General features: G+C 47.7%; 28 non-coding genes and 1 pseudogene across 28 annotated transcripts; all 29 read left to right on the top strand.

Annotated features, from left to right (window-relative positions):
* LOC145141908 (5S ribosomal RNA) lies at positions 1-119 on the top strand. Its single transcript, XR_013723003.1, has one exon. It is a non-coding gene; the product is annotated as a 5S ribosomal RNA (ribosomal RNA).
* A 226-nt stretch (positions 120-345) lies between these two features.
* Positions 346-464, top strand: LOC145155172 (5S ribosomal RNA). Its single transcript, XR_013735626.1, has one exon. It is a non-coding gene; the product is annotated as a 5S ribosomal RNA (ribosomal RNA).
* Positions 465-695: 231 nt separating this feature from the next.
* Positions 696-814, top strand: LOC145145728 (5S ribosomal RNA). The gene has a single exon (XR_013726686.1). It is a non-coding gene; the product is annotated as a 5S ribosomal RNA (ribosomal RNA).
* A 219-nt stretch (positions 815-1,033) lies between these two features.
* Positions 1,034-1,152, top strand: LOC145144412 (5S ribosomal RNA). The gene has a single exon (XR_013725420.1). It is a non-coding gene; the product is annotated as a 5S ribosomal RNA (ribosomal RNA).
* A 220-nt stretch (positions 1,153-1,372) lies between these two features.
* Positions 1,373-1,492, top strand: LOC145151374 (5S ribosomal RNA; annotated as a pseudogene).
* A 186-nt stretch (positions 1,493-1,678) lies between these two features.
* Positions 1,679-1,797, top strand: LOC145145729 (5S ribosomal RNA). Its single transcript, XR_013726687.1, has one exon. It is a non-coding gene; the product is annotated as a 5S ribosomal RNA (ribosomal RNA).
* A 229-nt stretch (positions 1,798-2,026) lies between these two features.
* Positions 2,027-2,145, top strand: LOC145154497 (5S ribosomal RNA). The gene has a single exon (XR_013734968.1). It is a non-coding gene; the product is annotated as a 5S ribosomal RNA (ribosomal RNA).
* Positions 2,146-2,366: 221 nt separating this feature from the next.
* On the top strand, positions 2,367-2,485 carry LOC145149555 (5S ribosomal RNA). The gene has a single exon (XR_013730411.1). It is a non-coding gene; the product is annotated as a 5S ribosomal RNA (ribosomal RNA).
* Positions 2,486-2,705: 220 nt separating this feature from the next.
* Positions 2,706-2,824, top strand: LOC145141914 (5S ribosomal RNA). Its single transcript, XR_013723012.1, has one exon. It is a non-coding gene; the product is annotated as a 5S ribosomal RNA (ribosomal RNA).
* Positions 2,825-3,048: 224 nt separating this feature from the next.
* Positions 3,049-3,167, top strand: LOC145154993 (5S ribosomal RNA). Its single transcript, XR_013735456.1, has one exon. It is a non-coding gene; the product is annotated as a 5S ribosomal RNA (ribosomal RNA).
* Positions 3,168-3,399: 232 nt separating this feature from the next.
* Positions 3,400-3,517, top strand: LOC145150082 (5S ribosomal RNA). The gene has a single exon (XR_013730911.1). It is a non-coding gene; the product is annotated as a 5S ribosomal RNA (ribosomal RNA).
* Positions 3,518-3,737: 220 nt separating this feature from the next.
* LOC145136046 (5S ribosomal RNA) lies at positions 3,738-3,856 on the top strand. The gene has a single exon (XR_013720193.1). It is a non-coding gene; the product is annotated as a 5S ribosomal RNA (ribosomal RNA).
* Positions 3,857-4,076: 220 nt separating this feature from the next.
* LOC145151166 (5S ribosomal RNA) lies at positions 4,077-4,196 on the top strand. Its single transcript, XR_013731935.1, has one exon. It is a non-coding gene; the product is annotated as a 5S ribosomal RNA (ribosomal RNA).
* A 186-nt stretch (positions 4,197-4,382) lies between these two features.
* On the top strand, positions 4,383-4,501 carry LOC145155183 (5S ribosomal RNA). Its single transcript, XR_013735637.1, has one exon. It is a non-coding gene; the product is annotated as a 5S ribosomal RNA (ribosomal RNA).
* A 229-nt stretch (positions 4,502-4,730) lies between these two features.
* On the top strand, positions 4,731-4,849 carry LOC145155195 (5S ribosomal RNA). Its single transcript, XR_013735648.1, has one exon. It is a non-coding gene; the product is annotated as a 5S ribosomal RNA (ribosomal RNA).
* Positions 4,850-5,068: 219 nt separating this feature from the next.
* Positions 5,069-5,187, top strand: LOC145152602 (5S ribosomal RNA). The gene has a single exon (XR_013733133.1). It is a non-coding gene; the product is annotated as a 5S ribosomal RNA (ribosomal RNA).
* A 226-nt stretch (positions 5,188-5,413) lies between these two features.
* Positions 5,414-5,533, top strand: LOC145150139 (5S ribosomal RNA). Its single transcript, XR_013730964.1, has one exon. It is a non-coding gene; the product is annotated as a 5S ribosomal RNA (ribosomal RNA).
* A 188-nt stretch (positions 5,534-5,721) lies between these two features.
* On the top strand, positions 5,722-5,840 carry LOC145141314 (5S ribosomal RNA). The gene has a single exon (XR_013722597.1). It is a non-coding gene; the product is annotated as a 5S ribosomal RNA (ribosomal RNA).
* A 229-nt stretch (positions 5,841-6,069) lies between these two features.
* On the top strand, positions 6,070-6,188 carry LOC145145730 (5S ribosomal RNA). The gene has a single exon (XR_013726688.1). It is a non-coding gene; the product is annotated as a 5S ribosomal RNA (ribosomal RNA).
* A 220-nt stretch (positions 6,189-6,408) lies between these two features.
* On the top strand, positions 6,409-6,527 carry LOC145155207 (5S ribosomal RNA). Its single transcript, XR_013735659.1, has one exon. It is a non-coding gene; the product is annotated as a 5S ribosomal RNA (ribosomal RNA).
* A 219-nt stretch (positions 6,528-6,746) lies between these two features.
* On the top strand, positions 6,747-6,865 carry LOC145144031 (5S ribosomal RNA). Its single transcript, XR_013725052.1, has one exon. It is a non-coding gene; the product is annotated as a 5S ribosomal RNA (ribosomal RNA).
* Positions 6,866-7,097: 232 nt separating this feature from the next.
* Positions 7,098-7,216, top strand: LOC145145731 (5S ribosomal RNA). The gene has a single exon (XR_013726689.1). It is a non-coding gene; the product is annotated as a 5S ribosomal RNA (ribosomal RNA).
* Positions 7,217-7,436: 220 nt separating this feature from the next.
* LOC145136054 (5S ribosomal RNA) lies at positions 7,437-7,555 on the top strand. Its single transcript, XR_013720197.1, has one exon. It is a non-coding gene; the product is annotated as a 5S ribosomal RNA (ribosomal RNA).
* Positions 7,556-7,775: 220 nt separating this feature from the next.
* On the top strand, positions 7,776-7,894 carry LOC145155218 (5S ribosomal RNA). Its single transcript, XR_013735670.1, has one exon. It is a non-coding gene; the product is annotated as a 5S ribosomal RNA (ribosomal RNA).
* Positions 7,895-8,124: 230 nt separating this feature from the next.
* On the top strand, positions 8,125-8,243 carry LOC145155230 (5S ribosomal RNA). The gene has a single exon (XR_013735681.1). It is a non-coding gene; the product is annotated as a 5S ribosomal RNA (ribosomal RNA).
* Positions 8,244-8,462: 219 nt separating this feature from the next.
* Positions 8,463-8,581, top strand: LOC145144032 (5S ribosomal RNA). The gene has a single exon (XR_013725053.1). It is a non-coding gene; the product is annotated as a 5S ribosomal RNA (ribosomal RNA).
* A 226-nt stretch (positions 8,582-8,807) lies between these two features.
* On the top strand, positions 8,808-8,926 carry LOC145155242 (5S ribosomal RNA). Its single transcript, XR_013735692.1, has one exon. It is a non-coding gene; the product is annotated as a 5S ribosomal RNA (ribosomal RNA).
* A 231-nt stretch (positions 8,927-9,157) lies between these two features.
* On the top strand, positions 9,158-9,277 carry LOC145150911 (5S ribosomal RNA). The gene has a single exon (XR_013731717.1). It is a non-coding gene; the product is annotated as a 5S ribosomal RNA (ribosomal RNA).
* A 186-nt stretch (positions 9,278-9,463) lies between these two features.
* LOC145154269 (5S ribosomal RNA) lies at positions 9,464-9,582 on the top strand. The gene has a single exon (XR_013734748.1). It is a non-coding gene; the product is annotated as a 5S ribosomal RNA (ribosomal RNA).
* Positions 9,583-9,693: the final 111 nt, after the last annotated feature.

A 9,693-nucleotide genomic window follows, 5' to 3' on the forward strand; every position in this document is an offset into this window, starting at 1 on the left:
GGGTGCGATCATACCAGCACTAATGCACCGGATCCCATCAGAACTCCGCAGTTAAGCGTGCTTGGGCGAGAGTAGTACTAGGATGGGTGACCCCGTGGGAAGTCCTCGTCTTGCACCCTCCCTTTTTCGTTGCCCGTTTGCGTTTTTTTAGATTTTACGTGCGGTTTTTTTTTTGTTTTCTTTCTTTCTATTTCTATGCTCGGGTGGCCACCGCTTCATGGTTGATGGTTTTCGTATTTTTGGAACGGAGCCGATCGGTCACGTGCGTCCCACGCCTCGCGTACGAAAACAAAGGAGGTTCTGCGTCTTTTAAGACATAAAAGCAATAAGCATGGATAGTATTTTGGGTGCGATCATACCAGCACTAATGCACCGGATCCCATCAGAACTCCGCAGTTAAGCGTGCTTGGGCGAGAGTAGTACTAGGATGGGTGACCCCCTGGGAAGTCCTCGTGTTGCACCCCCCCTTTTTGTTGTCCGTTTGCGTTTTTTTAGATTTTACGTGCGGTTTTTTTTTTGTTTTTTTTTTCTTTCTTGCTATTTGTATGCTCGGGTGGCCTCCGCTTCATGGTTGATGGTTTTCGTATTTTTGGAACGGAGCCGATCGGTCACGTGGGTCCCACGCCTCGCGTACGAAAACAAAGGAGGTTCTGCGTCTTTTAAGACATAAAAGCAATAAGCATTGATAGTATTTCGGGTGCGATCATACCAGCACTAATGCACCGGATCCCATCAGAACTCCGCAGTTAAGCGTGCTTGGGCGAGAGTAGTACTAGGATCGGTGACCCCCTGGGAAGTCCTCGTGTTGCACCCCCCTTTTTCGTTGCCAGTTTGCGTTTTTCTAGATTTTACGTGCGGTTTTTTTTTCTTTCTTGCTATTTCTATGCTCGGGTGGCCTCCGTTTCATGGTTCATGCTCTTCGTATTTTTGGAACGGAGCCGATCGGTCACGTGGGTCCCACGCCTCGCGTACGAAAACAAAGGAGGTTCTGCGTCTTTTAAGACATACAAGCAATAAGCATGGATAGTATTTCGGGTGCGATCATACCAGCACTAATGCACCGGATCCCATCAGAACTCTGCAGTTAAGCGTGTTTGGGCGAGAGTAGTACTAGGATGGGTGACCCCCTGGGAAGTCCTCGTGTTGCACCCCCCTTTTTCGTTGTCCGTTTGCGTTTTTTTAGATTTTACGTGCGGTTTTTTTTTTCTTTCTTGCTATTTCTATGCTCGGGTGGCCTCCGCTTCATGGTTGATGGTTTTCGTATTTTTGGAACGGAGCCGATCGGTCACGTGGGTCCCACGCCTCGCGTACGAAAACAAAGGAGGTTCTGCGTCTTTTAAGACATAAAAGCAATAAGCATGGATAGTATTTCGGGTGCGATAATACCAGCACTAATGCACCGGATCCCATCAGAACTCCGCAGTTAAGTGTGCTTGGGCGAGAGTAGTACTAGGATGGGTGACCCCCTGGGACTTCCTCTTGTTTACGTGCGGTTTTTTTTTTTTTTTTTTTCTTTATTGCTATTTCTATGCTCGGGTGGCCACCGCTTCATGGTTGATGGTTTTCGTATTTTTGGAACGGAGCCGATCGGTCACGTGGGTCCCACGCCTCGCGTACGAAAACAAAGAAGGTTATGCGTCTTTTAAGACATAAAAGCAATAAGCATTGATAGTATTTCGGGTGCGATCATACCAGCACTAATGCACCGGATCCCATCAGAACTCCGCAGTTAAGCGTGCTTGGGCGAGAGTAGTACTAGGATCGGTGACCCCCTGGGAAGTCCTCGTGTTGCACCCCCCTTTTTCGTTGCCCGTTTGCGTTTTTTTAGATTTTACGTGCGGTTTTTTTTGTTTTTTTTTTCTTTCTTGCTATTTCTATGCTCGGGTGGCCTCCGTTTCATGGTTCATGGTCTTCGTATTTTTGGAACGGAGCCGATCGGTCACGTGGGTCCCACGCCTCGCGTACGAAAACAAAGGAGGTTCTGCGTCTTTTAAGACATACAAACAATAAGCATGGATAGTATTTCGGGTGCGATCATACCAGCACTAATGCACCGGATCTCATCAGAACTCCGTAGTTAAGCGTGCTTGGGCGAGAGTAGTACTAGGATGGGTGACCCCCTGGGAAGTCCTCGTGTTGCACCCCCCTTTTTCGTTGTCCGTTTGCGTTTTTTTAGATTTAACGTGCGTTTTTTTTTTTTCTTTCTTGCTATTTCTATGCTCGGGTGGCCTCCGCTTCATGGTTGATGGTTTTCGTATTTTTGGAACGGAGCCGATCGGTCACGTGGGTCCCACGCCTCGCGTACGAAAACAAAGGAGGTTCTGCGTCTTTTAAGACATACAAGCAATAAGCATGGATAGTATTTTGGGTGCGATCATACCAGCACTAATGCACCAGATCCCATCAGAACTCCGCAGTTAAGCGTGCTTGGGCGAGAGTAATACTAGGATGGGTGACCCCCTGGAAAGTCCTCGTTTTGCACCCCACTTTTTCGTTGTCCATTTGCGTTTTTTTAGATTTTACGTGCGGTTTTTTTTTTCTTTCTTGCTATTTCTATGCTCGGGTGGCCTCCGCTTCATGGTTGATGGTTTTCGTATTTTTGGAACGGAGCCGATCGGTCACGTGGGTCCCACGCCTCGCGTACGAAAACAAAGGAGGTTCTGCGTCTTTTAAGACATAAAAGCAATAAGCATGGATAGTATTTCGGGTGCGATCATACCAGCACTAATGCACCGGATCCCATCAGAACTCCGCAGTTAAGCGTGCTTGGGCGAGAGTAGTACTAGGATGGGTGACCCCGTGGGAAGTCCTCGTCTTGCACCCTCCCTTTTTCGTTGCCCGTTTGCGTTTTTTTAGATTTTACGTGCGGTTTTTTTTTGTTTTCTTTCTTTCTATTTCTATGCTCGGGTGGCCACCGCTTCATGGTTGATGGTTTTCGTATTTTTGGAACGGAGCCGATCGGTCACGTGCGTCCCACGCCTCGCGTACGAAACAAAAGAGGTTCTGCGTCTTTTAAGACATAAAAGCAATAAGCATGGATAGTATTTCGGGTGCGATCATACCAGCACTAATGCACCGGATCCCATCAGAACTCCGTAGTTAAGCGTGCTTGGGCGAGAGTAGTACTAGGATGGGTGACCCCCTAGGAAGTCCTCGTGTTGCACCCCTCCTTTTTCGTTGTCCATTTGCGTTTTTTTAGATTTTACGTGCCGTTTTTTTTTTTGTTTTTTTTTCTTTCTTTCTATTTGTATGCTCGGGTGGCCTCCGCTTCATGGTTGATGGTTTTCGTATTTTTGGAACGGAGCCGATCGGTCACGTGGGTCCCACGCCTCGCGTACGAAAACAAAGGAGGTTCTGCGTCTTTTAAGACATAAAAGCAATAAGCATTGATAGTATTTCGGGTGCGATCATACCAGCACTAATGCACCGGATCCCATCAGAACTCCGCAGTTAAGCGTGCTTGGGCGAGAGTAGTACTAGGATCGGTGACCCCTGGGAAGTCCTCATGTTGCACCCCCCTTTTTCGTTGCCCGTTTGCGTTTTTCTAGATTTTACGTGCGGTTTTTTTTTTCTTTCTTGCTATTTCTATGCTCGGGTGGCCTCCGTTTCATGGTTCATGCTCTTCGTATTTTTGGAACGGAGCCGATCGGTCACGTGGGTCCCACGCCTCGCGTACGAAAACAAAGGAGGTTCTGCGTCTTTTAAGACATACAAGCAATAAGCATGGATAGTATTTCGGGTGCGATCATACCAGCACTAATGCACCGGATCCCATCAGAACTCCGCAGTTAAGCATGCTTGGGCGAGAGTAGTACTAGGATGGGTGACCCCCTGGGAAGTCCTCGTGTTGCACCCCCCTTTTTCGTTGTCCGTTTGCGTTTTTTTAGATTTTACGTGCGGTTTTTTTTTCTTTCTTGCTATTTCTATGCTCGGGTGGCCTCCACTTCATGGTTGATGGTTTTCGTATTTTTGGAACGGAGCCGATCGGTCACGTGGGTCCCACGCCTCGCGTACGAAAACAAAAGGAGGTTCTGCGTCTTTTAAGACATAAAAGCAATAAGCATGGATAGTATTTCTGGTGCGATCATACCAGCACTAATGCACCGGATCCCATCAGAACTCCGCAGTTAAGCGTGCTTGGGCGAGAGTAGTACTAGGATGGGTGACCCCCTGGGAAGTCCTCTTGTTTACGTGCGTTTTTTTTTTGTTTTTTTTTCTTTATTGCTATTTCTATGCTCGGGTGGCCATCGCTTCATGGTTGATGGTTTTCGTATTTTTGGAACGGAGCCGATCGGTCACGTGGGTCCCACGCCTCGCGTACGAAAACAAAGGAGGTTCTGCGTCTTTTAAGACATAAAAGCAATAAGCAATGATAGTATTTCGGGTGCGATCATACCAGCACTAATGCACCGGATCCCATCAGAACTCCGCAGTTAAGCGTGCTTGGGCGAGAGTAGTACTAGGATGGGTGACCCCCTGGGAAGTCCTCGTGTTGCACCCCCCTTTTTCGTTGTCCGTTTGCGTTTTTTTAGATTTTACGTGCGTTTTTTTTTTGTTTTTTTTTCTTTCTTGCTATTTCTATGCTCGGGTGGCCTCCGCTTCATGGTTGATGGTTTTCGTATTTTTGGAACGGAGCCGATCGGTCACGTGGGTCCCACGCCTCGCGTACGAAAACAAAGGAGGTTCTGTGTCTTTTAAGACATACTAGCAATAAGCATGGATAGTATTTTGGGTGCGATCATACCAGCACTAATGCACCGGATCCCATCAGAACTCCGCAGTTAAGCGTGCTTGGGCGAGAGTAGTACTAGGATGGGTGACCCCCTGGGAAGTCCTCGTGTTGCACCCCACTTTTTCGTTGTCCATTTGCGTTTTTTTAGATTTTTCGTGCGGTTTTTTTTTCTTTCTTGCTATTTCTATGCTCGGGTGGCCTCCGCTTCATGGTTGATGGTTTTCGTATTTTTGGAACGGAGCCGATCGGTCACGTGGGTCCCACGCCTCGCGTACGAAAACAAAGGAGGTTCTGCGTCTTTTAAGACATAAAAGCAATAAGCATGGATAGTATTTTGGGTGCGATCATACCAGCACTAATGCACCGGATCCCATCAGAACTCCGCAGTTAAGCGTGCTTGGGCGAGAGTAGTACTAGGATGGGTGACCCCCTGGGAAGTCCTCGTGTTGCACCCTCCCTTTTTCGTTGCCCGTTTGCGTTTTTTTAGATTTTACGTGCGGTTTTTTTTTTGTTTTCTTTCTTGCTATTTCTATGCTCGGGTGGCAACCGCTTCATGGTTGATGGTTTTCGTATTTTTGGAACGGAGCCGATCGGTCACGTGGGTCCCACGCCTCGCGTACGAAAACAAAGGAGGTTCTGCGTCTTTTAAGACATAAAAGCAATAAGCATGGATAGTATTTCGGGTGCGATCATACCAGCACTAATGCACCGGATCCCATCAGAACTCCGCAGTTAAGCGTGCTTGGGCGAGAGTAGTACTAGGATGGGTGACCCCCTGGGAAGTCCTCGTGTTTACGTGCGGTTTTTTTTTTTGTTTTTTTTTCTTTCTTGCTATTTCTATGCTCGGGTGGCCACCGCTTCATGGTTGATGGTTTTCGTATTTTTGGAACGGAGCCGATCGGTCACGTGAGTCCGACGCCTCGCGTACGAAAACAAAGGAGGTTCTGTGTCTTTTAAGACATAAAAGCAATAAGCATGGATAGTATTTCGGGTGCGATCATACCAGCATTAATGCACCGGATCCCATCAGAACTCCGCAGTTAAGCGTGCTTGGGCGAGAGTAGTACTAGGAAGGGTGACCCCCTGGGAAGTCCTCGTGTTGCACCCCCCTTTTTCGTTGTCCGTTTGCATTTTTTTAGATTTTACGTGCGGTTTTTTTTTGTTTTTTTTTCTTTCTTGCTATTTCTATGCTCGGGTGGCCACCGCTTCATGGTTGATGGTTTTCGTATTTTTGGAACGGAGCCGATCGGTCACGTGGGTCCCACGCCTCGCGTACGAAAACAAAGGAGGTTCTGCGTCTTTTAAGACATAAAAGCAATAAGCATTGATAGTATTTCGGGTGCGATCATACCAGCACTAATGCACCGGATCCCATCAGAACTCCGCAGTTAAGCGTGCTTGGGCGAGAGTAGTACTAGGATCGGTGACCCCCTGGGAAGTCCTCGTGTTGCACCCCCCTTTTTCGTTGCCCGTTTGCGTTTTTCTAGATTTTACGTGCGGTTTTTTTTTTCTTTCTTGCTATTTCTATGCTCGGGTGGCCTCCGTTTCATGGTTCATGCTCTTCGTATTTTTGGAACGGAGCCGATCGGTCACGTGGGTCCCACGCCTCGCGTACGAAAACAAAGGAGGTTCTGCGTCTTTTAAGACATACTAGCAATAAGCATGGATAGTATTTTGGGTGCGATCATACCAGCACTAATGCACCGGATCCCATCAGAACTCCGCAGTTAAGCGTGCTTGGGCGAGAGTAGTACTAGGATGGGTGACCCCCTGGGAAGTCCTCGTGTTGCACCCCACTTTTTCGTTGTCCATTTGCGTTTTTTTAGATTTTTCGTGCGGTTTTTTTTTCTTTCTTGCTATTTCTATGCTCGGGTGGCCTCCGCTTCATGGTTGATGGTTTTCGTATTTTTGGAACGGAGCCGATCGGTCACGTGGGTCCCACGCCTCGCGTACGAAAACAAAGGAGGTTCTGCGTCTTTTAAGACATAAAAGCAATAAGCATGGATAGTATTTTGGGTGCGATCATACCAACACTAATGCACCGGATCCCATCAGAACTCCGCAGTTAAGCGTGCTTGGGCGAGAGTAGTACTAGGATGGGTGACCCCCTGGGAAGTCCTCGTGTTGCACCCTCCCTTTTTCGTTGCCCGTTTGCGTTTTTCTAGATTTTACGTGCGGTTTTTTTTTGTTTTTTTTTTTCTTTCTTGCTATTTCTATGCTCGGGTGGCCACCGCTTCATGGTTGATGGTTTTCGTATTTTTGGAACGGAGCCGATCGGTCACGTGGGTCCCACGCCTCGCGTACGAAAACAAAGGAGGTTCTGCGTCTTTTAAGACATAAAAGCAATAAGCATTGATAGTATTTCGGGTGCGATCATACCAGCACTAATGCACCGGATCCCATCAGAACTCCGCAGTTAAGCGTGCTTGGGCGAGAGTAGTACTAGGATCGGTGACCCCCTGGGAAGTCCTCGTGTTGCACCCCCCTTTTTCGTTGCCCGTTTGCGTTTTTCTAGATTTTACGTGCGGTTTTTTTTTTCTTTCTTGCTATTTCTATGCTCGGGTGGCCTCCGTTTCATGGTTCATGCTCTTCGTATTTTTGGAACGGAGCCGATCGGTCACGTGGGTCCCACGCCTCGCGTACGAAAACAAATGAGGTTCTGCGTCTTTTAAGACATACAAGCAATAAGCATGGATAGTATTTCGGGTGCGATCATACCAGCACTAATGCACCGGATCCCATCAGAACTCCGCAGTTAAGCATGCTTGGGCGAGAGTAGTACTAGGATGGGTGACCCCCTGGGAAGTCCTCGTGTTGCACCCCCCTTTTTCGTTGTCCGTTTGCGTTTTTTTAGATTTTACGTGCGGTTTTTTTTTCTTTCTTGCTATTTCTATGCTCGGGTGGCCTCCGCTTCATGGTTGATGGTTTTCGTATTTTTGGAACGGAGCCGATCGGTCACGTGGGTCCCACGCCTCGCGTACGAAAACAAAAGGAGGTTCTGCGTCTTTTAAGACATAAAAGCAATAAGCATGGATAGTATTTTGGGTGCGATCATACCAGCACTAATGCACCGGATCCCATCAGAACTCCGCAGTTAAGCGTGCTTGGGCGAGAGTAGTACTAGGATGGGTGACCCCCTGGGAAGTCCTCGTGTTGCACCCCCCTTTTTCGTTGTCCGTTTGCGTTTTTTTAGATTTTACGTGCGTTTTTTTTTTGTTTTTTTTTTCTTTCTTGCTATTTCTATGCTCGGGTGGCCTCCGCTTCATGGTTGATGGTTTTCGTATTTTTGGAACGGAGCCGATCGGTCACGTGGGTCCCACGCCTCGCGTACGAAAACAAAGGAGGTTCTGCGTCTTTTAAGACATACTAGCAATAAGCATGGATAGTATTTTGGGTGCGATCATACCAGCACTAATGCACCGGATCCCATCAGAACTCCGCAGTTAAGCGTGCTTGGGCGAGAGTAGTACTAGGATGGGTGACCCCCTGGGAAGTCCTCGTGTTGCACCCCACTTTTTCGTTGTCCATTTGCGTTTTTTTAGATTTTTCGTGCGGTTTTTTTTTCTTTCTTGCTATTTCTATGCTCGGGTGGCCTCCGCTTCATGGTTCATGGTTTTCGTATTTTTGGAACGGAGCCGATCGGTCACGTGGGTCCCACGCCTCGCGTACGAAAACAAAGGAGGTTCTGCGTCTTTTAAGACATAAAAGCAATAAGCATGGATAGTATTTTGGGTGCGATCATACCAACACTAATGCACCGGATCCCATCAGAACTCCGCAGTTAAGCGTGCTTGGGCGAGAGTAGTACTAGGATGGGTGACCCCCTGGGAAGTCCTCGTGTTGCACCCTCCCTTTTTCGTTGCCCGTTTGCGTTTTTTTAGATTTTACGTGCGGTTTTTTTTTTGTTTTCTTTCTTGCTATTTCTATGCTCGGGTGGCCACCGCTTCATGGTTGATGGTTTTCGTATTTTTGGAACGGAGCCGATCGGTCACGTGGGTCCCACGCCTCGCGTACGAAAACAAAGGAGGTTCTGCGTCTTTTAAGACATAAAAGCAATAAGCATGGATAGTATTTCGGGTGCGATCATACCAGCACTAATGCACCGGATCCCATCAGAACTCCGCAGTTAAGCGTGCTTGGGCGAGAGTAGTACTAGGATGGGTGACCCCCTGGGAAGTCCTCGTGTTGCACCCCCCCTTTTTCGTTGCCCGTTTTCGTTTTTTTAGATTTTACGTGCGGTTTTTTTTTGTTTTTTTTTTCTTTCATGCTATTTCTATGCTCGGGTGGCCACCGCTTCATGGTTGATGGTTTTCGTATTTTTGGAACGGAGCCGATCGGTCACGTGGGTCCCACGCATCGCGTACGAAAACAAAGGAGGTTCTGCGTCTTTTAAGACATAAAAGCAATAAGCATGGACTGTATTTCGGGTGCGATCATACCAGCACTAATGCACCGGATCCCATCAGAACTCTGCAGTTAAGTGTGCTTGGGCGAGAGTAGTACTAGGATGGGTGACCCCCTGGGAAATCCTCGTGTTTACGTGCGGTTTTTTTTTGTTTTTTTTTCTTTCTTGCTATTTCTATGCTCGGGTGGCCACCGCTTCATGGTTGATGGTTTTCGTATTTTTGGAACGGAGCCGATCGGTCACGTGAGTCCGACGCTTCGCGTACGAAAACAAAGGAGGTTCTGTGTCTTTTAAGACATAAAAGCAATAAGCATGGATAATATTTCGGGTGCGATCATACCAGCATTAATGCACCGGATCCCATCAGAACTCCGCAGTTAAGCGTGCTTGGGCGAGAGTAGTACTAGGATGGGTGACCCCCTGGGAAGTCCTCGTGTTGCACCCCCCTTTTTCGTTGTCCGTTTGCATTTTTTTAGATTTTACGTGCGGTTTTTTTTTGTTTTTTTTTTCTTTCTTGCTATTTCTATGCTCGGGTGGCCTCCGCTTCATGGTTGAT

Source organism: Lactuca virosa, chromosome 1 (genome assembly GCF_052849685.1).
Source record: "Lactuca virosa cultivar CGN04683 chromosome 1, Lactuca_virosa_CGN04683_v6, whole genome shotgun sequence".
In the NCBI taxonomy this organism is placed as follows: Eukaryota; Viridiplantae; Streptophyta; class Magnoliopsida; order Asterales; family Asteraceae; genus Lactuca; species Lactuca virosa.